Raw genomic sequence first — 11,067 nt, forward strand, 5'->3', positions numbered from 1 at the left:
TCGTTTCTATGCTAAATGGCCTATTTATATTTTCCTTATTTCAGGATCCATTTTGGCAATCTGTATTTTTACTAGGAAATCACCCATTTTCCTTAGGATTCCAGTTTGTTGCCATATGTTTTTCTTATTATACTTTTAATTTCTCCTGTACTTGTCATCTTTTACAGAATTCATAATTTTATCTACTTTTGCACAGTTCTTCTTAATTAGGTCAGATATTTTGCAAAGGAGGGCTTTTATATTTATTTGTGCTTTCTACCTCTTTTCTATTACTTTCATTTTAACTCTAATCTTGATTAATTCGCTCTTCCCAATTTTTTTTACTTTGTTGCTCTTTTTTCTAATTTCTTAAGATAAAAACAAACTTTATTTTTTATGTTTTCTTTAATAATGAAATCACTTAAGGTATATATTTTCTTCAGAGTACAGTTTCCACTGTGATGTTTGGGTTTTGGTAAAAAGCGTTCTCTTTTTCATTGCTTTATGAATACTGTATTTATAATTTTGTTTTGATTTCCTCTGTATATGGTTTTTAGTCTTCCTTACATTATTTATTGTCAACTTTATTGAATTAAGATGAGAGAATGTGGTTTTTAGAATCTGTTAAGTCTTTCTTTGTGGTCAAATATGAGTGATTTTTGTAAATTTTCTATGGGTACTCCAAAATGTTTTGTTGTTTGTTTGAGGGATATTAGACTCTATACAGAACTATTACATCAAGTTTATTGATTGTATTATTCAACTTGTATGTCATCCCATATTTGTTATATACCAGATTTGCCCAATTCTGAAAAAAAGTATTAAACTCTATCACTATAAATGCATTTTATCAAATTCTTCTTGTATTTCTTCTAATTTTTTGCCTTATATATTTGGCTGTTATTTTGTTTGGATTATACACCTATCAAAAGTTGAGAAATAACAGAAGTAAAACCAATGAATCATTGAAATAATAGTAGAAGTTTATTGCACATACACCAAAGAGACAGTTTGCCAAAATATGAACTCAGACTCAGAGGTATATTGTTCTGAAGCAGCTTATGTAGTAAGAAAGCAGTGACTGTTTATTCTTCACAGAAATTGGTTATAATATTAGAATCTTCCTATATGATAGGGAATTGATCAGTGGTTACCTCAGATCAACCTTGGGAAACAGTTTAACTATTGCTTATGATTTCTGGAGGCACAAGCAAGAAATGACCCAGGTCACATTAGCATTGCAAAATAAGCTAAATTAAACTTTGTATGACTGACCTGGTTTTATCTGCACAGGGAATTTTCAAGGTTGGTCTTTGTTTTTTTAACAACTTACACATTGCTCAGCCTGTGGTTATCTACATATGTATTTTATCTACGTATCTATATCTGTCTTTATATTGACCTATTTATTCTAAGTTTTGTTATTCACTACCATTTCCTTCCTTATCATCTTGGGCTCTATTATTTGACTAGAGCCCCTTCTAAAGTATTTAGTGGGAAAACATAGGTGTTACTCTGTCTTCTTACATATCTGCAATCTTCTTTCACTGTGGAGACTGAATTATGTCTTGGCTGGTCATGGAGCTCTTGAGGTGCAGTCCTTTTCTGTCAGACATCTGTAGATGTTAGTATTCCACTAACTTCTGACTGCTGGTGATGCAGATAAGAGATCTGATTCTGTTTTCTTTATAATAAGGCAACTTTCTATGTGGAAGTTTGTAAAAAAATTTTTTCCCCTTAGAGTTCAAAAATTTTACCAGTATATTCCTAAGTGTGTGTGTGTGTGTGTGTGTGTGTGTGTGTTCATAAGTTCAGCTTGGAACTTGCAGATCTCATTCAATCTGTAGACTTAGGTATTTCTTGGTCCAAGAAAATTTTCTCCTTTTATATGTTTAATTATTGTCTTTCCTTCATATGTACTTTTTCTCCAATCACATTTCCTATACTGTATGCTAAGTCTCTTGGATCTATCCTTAAGTCTCCCGTCTTCTCTCTGATGATTTCAGTCACTTTTTATTTTTGCTCTGTGCTTCGAGATATTTTCTCCATTTGATCTTCTAGCCCACTAATTTAGGTCTCAAGAATGATCATTCTCTCCTTTCATTTATGCAGTATGCAGTATTATTTTAAAAATCTTTTCTTTTTTTCTTCCATTTCCCATTGCTTCCCCCATTCCTTTCCTCCCCACTCTGGTTCCCACCTTTCTTCTCTCTTTCTCTCCCTCCCCCACCCCTTTCTCTTGTTAGTGCTAAAGGTCTTTCTTTTTTCTTGCACTTGTGTCTTCTTGGTATTTGTTCTGTCTGTTCCGGTTGATCTTCCTGTCTGCTATTGAGTCTCTTTGGGTATGTTGTTATTTCCTTTGTTGAATCAGTGGGGCTCAGGGCTATTTGTGGTGTCTTAATAGGCAGCAGTCATAGATATGGTGGAAAGCAAAGTGGTTTCCTCTCTTTGAGCTCATTGTGTAGAGATAAACTATTCATAAGACTTTTATTGAAGCAGGGAGGAAGATACCCTTTTCTCCCTAGTCTGATTCTCTCAGCCTCAGAGGCAGGGAAGACATAGCTCACCATTCAGTTCCTTCTTGTCTTTTGGGGACCTGGAAAAAGCCATACATCCATGTGGGGCTGAAATCAACCTTTACCCTTAGGATCCATAAGATCTTGGAAAGCCAAGTTTTCCCTGGATATGTTGGTTTGTTTTTGTCCTGAGCACTTCCAGTGATGGTCTGTCTTGTAGTCTTGGGAGGGGAATCCTGGCATCTTTCCCTCTCCAGGACTCATACAGTGCCCATAGCCTCACATTTATTCATACACCCATAGGTCTTAGCTGCCATTTGACAAAAGATTGTAGTTGCTAGTTGAAGAGAAGGCAACTGTACTCAAACTGCCATCTTCTTGGTGTTCTAGTCCTTAGGCACTTAGTAAGCCCTTAGAAGGTATGAATACCTCTTTGACCTCCATGTCTAATTCTGTGACCTACACATCATCATGATAATGAAGGTGGAGAAGGACAAAGAGGAGAAAGAAAAGGAGGGGGAGGAGAATAAGAGAATGAAGAGGAAGAAAAGGAAGAAAAGCAAGACACCAGTGCCCAAACTCTTTAGTGATGCAGCTATCTTTTGAAGACTGGTTTTTAGTACAAAGAGATTTCCTTAAATCAATGTCTGCATCTAATATGACCTTCCCACCTTCCTAACTGTCTAATTTTATGAGGAGTGTACCCATGGGTCTGTATTTCTGGATCTGTTCATATATGAATGATTGCCTAATCTTGCCCTGGTGCTCATGGTTGCATAAAGAAAAGAGATGAAATGTTAGCTATTTGGGGCTAAAGGGCATGCAAAGGAAAATCACCCTCATCAGGGTAATAGGATTATTAATGATAAACAGATCCCTTCAAATTCTGATTTGAGAAAAAGAAACACCTGCTTTATGTCAGATCCACTTCTTGGTCTTTACTGTAAGATGGCTTTGGCACTGCATCTTTGAAAGGAGAAAAAAAAAATCAATCCTATCACACAATAAGCCCAGTATTGCCTGCAGGATCACCTAGCAGCTCATTTATTCCTCTCTGGGCCACATGGTCAGGTGAAAGTGACAGGCACAATTTGCTCTCTGTGCCCAGTGATCAAACTTCAATCTTTGGCTGGGCAGATATGTATATATGCATGGATACCTGTGTGTGTATGTGTATGTGGGAATATGCGGGATTGTACAAGGATTTGGGCTTATCTCAATATTAATAATTATTGACCTAACTTAAGTTCCTCTCCTTTTTAAAAAACAATTTTTAATGTTTATTTATTTTTGAGAGAGAGAGAGACAGAGAGGGAAAGAGAGAGAGAGAAGGGGGCACAGAATCTGAAGCAGGCTCCAGGTTCTGAGCTGTCAGCACAGAGTCCAGTGTGGCGCTCGAACTCATGAACTGTGAGATCGTGACCTGAGCCAGTCAGACTGAGCCACCCAGGCACCCCTTAAGTTCCTCTCCTTAACAGCACCTTGAAGAGATTATATTACCTGAGAGTTCATAAGGATATACAAAAATATGTAAAAGAGTGAATCTTCTCTTTGGGATAAGTTTACAATGATTAATATGCAAACTTACAAATAATATGTATATATAACTTCACTGTGGTTCACGTTATCAATCACCATCCTTCCTTACTGGGGCATCCATTAAATAATCAGCCAAGAGTGGCTGGGAAGCATCTTGTCCTTCTTTCCTCCTCCTAGATACCTCAGCTCCTGTAGCTACACTAGCCTGGGTGCTGCTTAGTGTCAAGGTTGAAGGCTTCACTGTGAAGAATTCTCTTTTCTCAACTTACCAGGTTGATGTCCAGTTCTTATATTATTGGATTTAGGTCTCCATTGCATAGAGCTGTGATCCTGTTGTGTTCTCACTTTCCTCTTCCTAAGAGGTTTTGCACACTTATTAGAAGTGTGACTCCTGGGGTGCCTGGGTGGCGCAGTCGGTTAAGCGTCCGACTTCAGCCAGGTCACGATCTCGCGGTCCGTGAGTTCGAGCCCCGCGTCAGGCTCTGGGCTGATGGCTCGGAGCCTGGAGCCTGTTTCCGATTCTGTGTCTCCCTCTCTCTCTGCCCCTCCCCCGTTCATGCTCTGTCTCTCTCTGTCCCAAAAATAAATAAAAAACGTTGAAAAAAAAAATTAAAAAAAAAAAATTAAAAAGAAGTGTGACTCCTGTGTACATTCGTTTTTAGAGTGATGGGAGGAATTTTGGATTGGGAGAAAGGACAGAGAAGATGTAATGAGAGGAAGGGAGAAGCAACATTTTGGAGCCAAAGGTACACAAGGAATATAATGAGTAGCATGCATGTACATGTGTGCATGCATGCGCACATATGTGCGTGCACACACTCTTGCGTATACTTTGTATTACTAATGTCGTTGTGCCTCTCTGCTGATATAAATAATTTAAAACTTGTCTCCATATCTAATCTGGCTAGCACAGATCACAAGAACCTTAGGAAATACTTCCTCCAGTGACAATTGTTAAGCTTCACAATTGCTAAAGAAGTAAAATCTTCTCTGAGGTACTTAAAAATAAGATAGGTTCTCACCCGGATAGTTGAATTGTCCTCTTGTGTAAAGTGGTGTGATGATGACTTCTCAAACTCTCACTGATTCTGTGATCACTTAGAACTAGAGAGAAATTCCTCTAGCAAGCCAGAATTAAGAATTAATTATAATTACACTGCAGTTTAAGTCATAGACACCTGGTATTCATCTAATTCCTTCTTATCCATTAGTCAATTACACATGTCTTTTTTATATGACATGCTGCCCTCAGCAGAAATGAAAAAGATTTGTTTCAGAGAGACTCATTGACATGTTACTCACTATAACAGACCCTTGTAGGCTTTATAAAGGGTAGAATTTTAACTGCAGATTCAGGGGTAAAGTTCTTATTACTAACTCTGCCCCTGGCTGTATGTGCACCAGTCTAGAAGGAAAGATGAAAAGACCTAACTAGAGATGACTAAAAAGGGTATAGGGAATAATGCAAGAACTTACAAATATTTGAGAGCTACAAAAATAGAAAGAGTTCTGAGCACAGATAAAATTAGACTTAAAATAAGGAAGAAACTTGGAGACCACTGTCAAGTTTGAAAGAGGTTAAAATGAACAATAAGGACAAAATTCTAAAATTGTAGCTTTTTGGCTGTAACCTAAGCTTAATTTCAAAGTTAAACTTATTTCACATATTTTTATTTTCTTTTCCATGAGTTTCCATGGCATCATGGAATATTTTCTTTTCCATGAGTTTCCATGGCATCATGAACAGGTTTGCTTTTCCATTTAAATCTTCTCTATTTACAAAGGTATTAAGAGTGCATGATTATTCAGATTTAAGTAGTAAAATAATCATACAGCCTCATAGCTAGATCGAAAACAAACTGTTGTAGAAATTATGTGTAGTGCTTATAAAAATGTGTAGTTTAGTTGAACTTGCTTTCCTATCATGGAATCTATGTTTATGGATTGACCGTAGGCAGATGCCTACATTTTCTTATCTTTCTTGGTAATGTCAGTCTGCTCCTCACTGCTGCTTAAGATGTTAGCCATGTCTTTATCAATGGTCAAAAGAACCAGAGCACAACTTGATAAGGTTTTCCTCACCGAAAGGGAAGGCTATCTCTTGCCTTGTGGCTATAACCTGAAATATTTGACCAAGTCATCCTTTCATGAATGTTTCTTGTGAAGTTGATCTGTTTGCTGCTTTTGTTTTCCATGATTCAGCAGACACCCTGATGTAGTTGATGTTGGCTTCAATATGGCCAATCCACTTGAATATACCATCTTAAACACCCTCAAAACACTTTCAGTTCGGAAAAGAGAGTGGCTGACAGGGAGAAGCAAAAAAACACACCAAAAAACCAAAAAACAAACAAAAAAAACCCACAAAAAAACAAAAAAAACCCCCATTAGAATAGCAGTCAGTGCCTGGTCTAAAGTAGGTCTTCAATTAAAAGAAACACACATATTAAAAAAATAAATGGATTCTAGCCCCAGCTCTGTCACTATTTATCTAAGAGAACTTGGGCGCATCTCACTTTGGGCCCATTTCTTCATCTATCAAAACCCCAGTCCACTGAACTCAAGTCATCATGAGGGGACTTTCACTTAAGAATTATCACCCTTGGGCGTCTGGGTGGCTCAGTCGGTTAAGCGTCTGGCTTCAGCTCAGGTCACCAACTCACGGTCCGTGAGTTCAAGCCCTGCGTCGGGCTCTGGGCTGATGGCTCAGAGCCTGGAGCCTGCTTCTGATTCTGTGTCTCCCTCTCTCTCTGCCCCTCCCCCATTCATGCTCTGTCTCTCTCTGTCTCAAAAATAAATAAGCGTTAAAAAAAAATTTTAAAAAATTAAAAAAAAAAAAGAATTATCACCCTTGCTGGGCAGCTAAGTCACCTACAACTTGGGAGCCTCCACAACTATTGATGCCTAGACTCCACCTCTAGTGATCATGTTTCAACTGGTCTGGAGATGGGGTCCATGCATTTATATATTTTGAAAGGTTCCATTGTGGTTCTAATGTGCAATGAGAATTGAGAGCAGCTGCCCAGAAGAAAGCTTTCTAGCATCTTTTTCCTCCCTGTGGGAGAAAGACTAATTCATCTGCTTAGATGGCCCAAGTCTGATGATAATTTTTCCAGCTTTCTCTATTGGGCAGCACTATAGGGTTTATGTTTGACCTGACCTCCTTTGGATCATGTTCTGCTCAGCCTTGTGGAATGCCATCCGGGGGTAGACAGCCCCTTGCAGGGGAAGTCTGTGATTCTGGTTGGTTACATTTGATTCAGGGAGAATGTAAGAAGCTCAATTCCGGTATGGTAAAGCTGACATTTAGATTCCTTTCTCAAGTCCATGTCAATTTGTTTATTTTAAACTCAGAGAAGGGAAACTACACCAACAAACTTCACCAAATCTAACCCTACCCCAAGTGTCATGAGGACTAATTAAGGTAGGTTCTTGAATGTGCTTTGTAAACAGTAACAAGCTCCCAGATATTTACTATTATCTATAGTTTCCTACCAGATCTAAAATTGTGAATACTCTGAGATGTAGTGCAGCAGCATCACATTGAATGTGGCTGGCAAGTAACAATTCAGTACCAATAGTGTTATGATATCCTGTCATAGAATACGGTATTAGATAAAGGAGAATGTTATAGTGAGTAGCAGTGAAGTGGGAATCCAGAGGCTTGGATTCAAGATTCAGACATTTTGATTCCTGGACAAGTCTCTCTTTGCTTAAATTTTTTTCATCTCTCAAACAAGTGAGTCCATTTCATACCTTTAAAGTTTCTTCTAGCTCTAACATTCTAGAGAATGTTGATGGAATTGAATTGCTCATGAAGTTGGCAGTGACTGATGTGGATAGGACATGTCCAAGTGTTACTATCCCCAGAAATGTTCTGCCTTCCTATTTAGTATCTACAGTTTATAAGCCATTAAAGAAAATTTTTCTTCAGGAAAGAGGTCAGTTACACCCTGTTAGGATGTCCTTGGAACCACAGTAGAGGGGACGGCCATCTCGCCAGCCAGCGCAACCCAATGGAAAGCCCCTAGTAGCGTGCCAGAACGAATTGGAGGTCAACCAATCACCGAGCGACAGCAGGACCTGATGCGAAAAAGGCCCACCTGGACCTAAACCGGGAACTGCTGCAGCTTAAAAACCCCACCCCAACACACCTGGAGGCAACTTCCCTGACTCCTCTCTCTCTCTCTCTCTCCCTGAGTCACGGAACCTCGCCCGAGACCTTAGTTCCCAAATAAAGCCTTTGACCGCTAAAATTTTTTAGCCTCTGACTCCTATCTTTACCCTGCCTTACACCTGACCCTAACATTTGGTGCCGAAACCCGGGGAGAGGTAGTAGCTCGCCTCCCTTGGCTGAGCTCCCTCCTTGCCAAGCCAGAGGCCAACCACCCTACTCTCAAGCGCCTACAGGAGCCGGTAAGTAGGACAGACCCCTCCTTCCCTCTTCCAACTATGGCTGACATCCACAAGAGACGTCTGGCAAGTCAGTCTCCTTTCCTCCGCATGCTGCAAGGCCCGCACGCCAATAGGCCCCTTATTGCGGCGCGAGGGACACCTCGCCCTGCCACGCCAATGGCGAATAACGAGTCTAAACCGCCTTGATCTCTTACCTCCCCCCCAATGTCTGTTAAAAAACTTCCGGCTCCTGGGCTTACAAGGTGAACTTCGTCGTAACCGACTCATCCGCCTTTGCACTGTAGTCTGGCCTCTACAAATTAGATGATTCTCAATGGCCACCAGAGGGGTCTTTACAATCCCAAATCTTAACCCATCTGGACAATTTCTGCCATCGGCTGGGAAAATGGAGAGAAATACCCTACGTCATGGCCTCTTGGGACCTCAGGTCTCACCCCAACCTATGTTCCTCCTGCCCCTCTGCATGCATGCTCCTTGCCCACCCACAACCCCCTGACGACCCACCTCACCAACTTCCCCGATCTTCGACCCGTTAGAGGATCTAGCTGTGCACACCGCACACCAGCCCTCGCCCCCCTCCGTACTCCCAACCTCCAGCCGTCCCGCCCTCGCCTCCCATATCATCCTGAACTCGTGCTCAGGCCCCTCCCAGCGAACAGACCCCAGCGGCCATCTTACCTCTCCGTGAGGTGGCAAGACCTGAAGGCCTGGTTCGCCTTCACGTCCCCTTCTCCCTCCAAGACTTATCCACCATTGAAAAGCGGCTAGGGTCATTCTTGTCTGACCCCACCCAATACATTAAGGAATTCCAATAGCTTGCCCAAGCCTACAGTCTCACATGGTATGAAATCTATGTAATCCTCACCTCTACCCTCACCCCTGAGGAGAGGGAGTGCATCCAGGCTGCAGCCAGGGAACATGCAGACCAAACTCACATGACCGACCCCACTATGCCTGTAGGGGCCGATGCTGTCCCGGTGGCCAACCCCAATTGGAACTACCAACATGCAGGCAATGGTCACCGGTGCCGGGACCAGATGATCCCGTGCCTACTAGCAGGCATGAGGGCAACCTCAACCAAATCAGTAAATTTTAACAAACTTCAAGAAATAATACAGGACCCCAGTGAAAATCCCGCAGCCTTCCTTAGCCGGCTCACAGAGGCACTTACCCAGTATACCAGACTAGACCCTACCACCCCCGCTGGGGCCACAGTATTGGCCACCTACTTTATTTCCCAATCAGCCCCTGATATTCAAAAAAAACCTAAAAAAGGCCGAAGATGGTCCTCAAACCCCTATGGCCGACCTGGTAAAGATGGCTTTTAAAGTTTTTAATGGCCGAGAGGAAGCTGAAGAACAACGGTGATAGGCCTGTCTCCAACAAAAGGTACAATTACAGACCCAAGCCTTGGTAGCTGCCCTGAGGCCAGCCACAATAAAGCCCTCTGGACCACAGCCCCCTCCGGGGCCAAGCTTTAAATGTGGCCAAGGTCATTGGTCTCATCAGTGTCCCTATCCCAAAAAGCCTACCAGTCCATGCCCATTGTGCCAGCAAATGGGCCATTGGGAATCCGATTGTCCTAACCCAGGGGACAACAGACTAGCAACTCCCCCACGTGGCGAGGCTTCACCCCGATTGGACTCTGCCTTCCAACTGCTGGAGATGGAGGATGACGACTGAGGAGGCCCAGACTCAGTAACTCTGGTGACCCACGCTGAGCCCAGGGTAAAACTCCAGGTAGCGGGTAAGTCCATCTCCTTTCTGTTGGACACGGGGGCTACCTATTCCGTCCTGCCGAGCTATTCCGGCCCCACCATGCCGTCCTCCGTTTCGGTCATGGGCATAAATGGCACCCCCTCCATTCCCCCATGCACACCAGTACTCACCTGCTGCCTGGATGGCTTCCACTTCTCCCACTCCTTCCTAGTCATCCCCTCCTGCCCCATCCCCCTGTTGGGCCGAGACATCCTCAATAAATTAGAAGCCTCAGCAACCTCCCTATCTGCCTTACAAAGGCAGATCAACTCCCTAGCACAGGTCACTCTACAAAACCGACGAGCCCTAGATCTCCTGACAGCAGAAAAAGGGGGAACATGCCTGTTCCTGAGGGAGGAATGTTGCTACTACCTCAATGAATCAGGCTTAGTTGAAACCAATATAGAACACCTAAAGGAAATCCACAAAACTCTATCCACCCGCCCAGGATCCTCAGACCCCCTAACCTCCTAGTGGCAATCACCCCTCCTAACTTGGCTCCTCACCATAGTCACACCACTAGTTGCTATCTGTATAATACTTATGCTCTTACCTTGTTTTCTCCGTTTCATACGAAAACAAATTCATGAAGTTTCCCAGGTTGCACTTCACCAGATGGTGGTCCGGCCATATTTCCACATTCCAACCTCAGACCCCACATACCATGACGTCACCCTTACACCCGCAGGAAGCAGCCAGATCAGATCCGTCGCCCATTATCACCAATAAGAGGTTGGAATGTTAGGATGTCCTTGGAACCACAGTAGAGGGGACGGCCATCTTGCCAGCGCAACCCAATGAAAAGCCCCTAGTAGCGTGCCAGAACGAGTTGGAGGTCAACCAATCACGGCGCGACAGC

The 11,067-nt window shown here is 42.4% G+C and overlaps 1 protein-coding gene across 1 annotated transcript in view; it reads right to left on the minus strand.

Annotated features, from left to right (window-relative positions):
* The window catches only part of GPR156 (G protein-coupled receptor 156), a 144,555-nt gene extending 139,417 nt beyond the window's left edge, over nt 1-5,138 (minus strand). The window contains exon 1 of the mRNA XM_049629177.1: nt 5,057-5,138. The gene's annotated coding sequence lies outside the window, so the exon portion shown is untranslated. The remainder of the gene's footprint in view (nt 1-5,056) is intronic.
* Nucleotides 5,139-11,067: the final 5,929 nt, after the last annotated feature.

This window comes from Panthera uncia, chromosome C2 (genome assembly GCF_023721935.1).
Source record: "Panthera uncia isolate 11264 chromosome C2, Puncia_PCG_1.0, whole genome shotgun sequence".
In the NCBI taxonomy this organism is placed as follows: domain Eukaryota; kingdom Metazoa; phylum Chordata; class Mammalia; order Carnivora; family Felidae; genus Panthera; species Panthera uncia.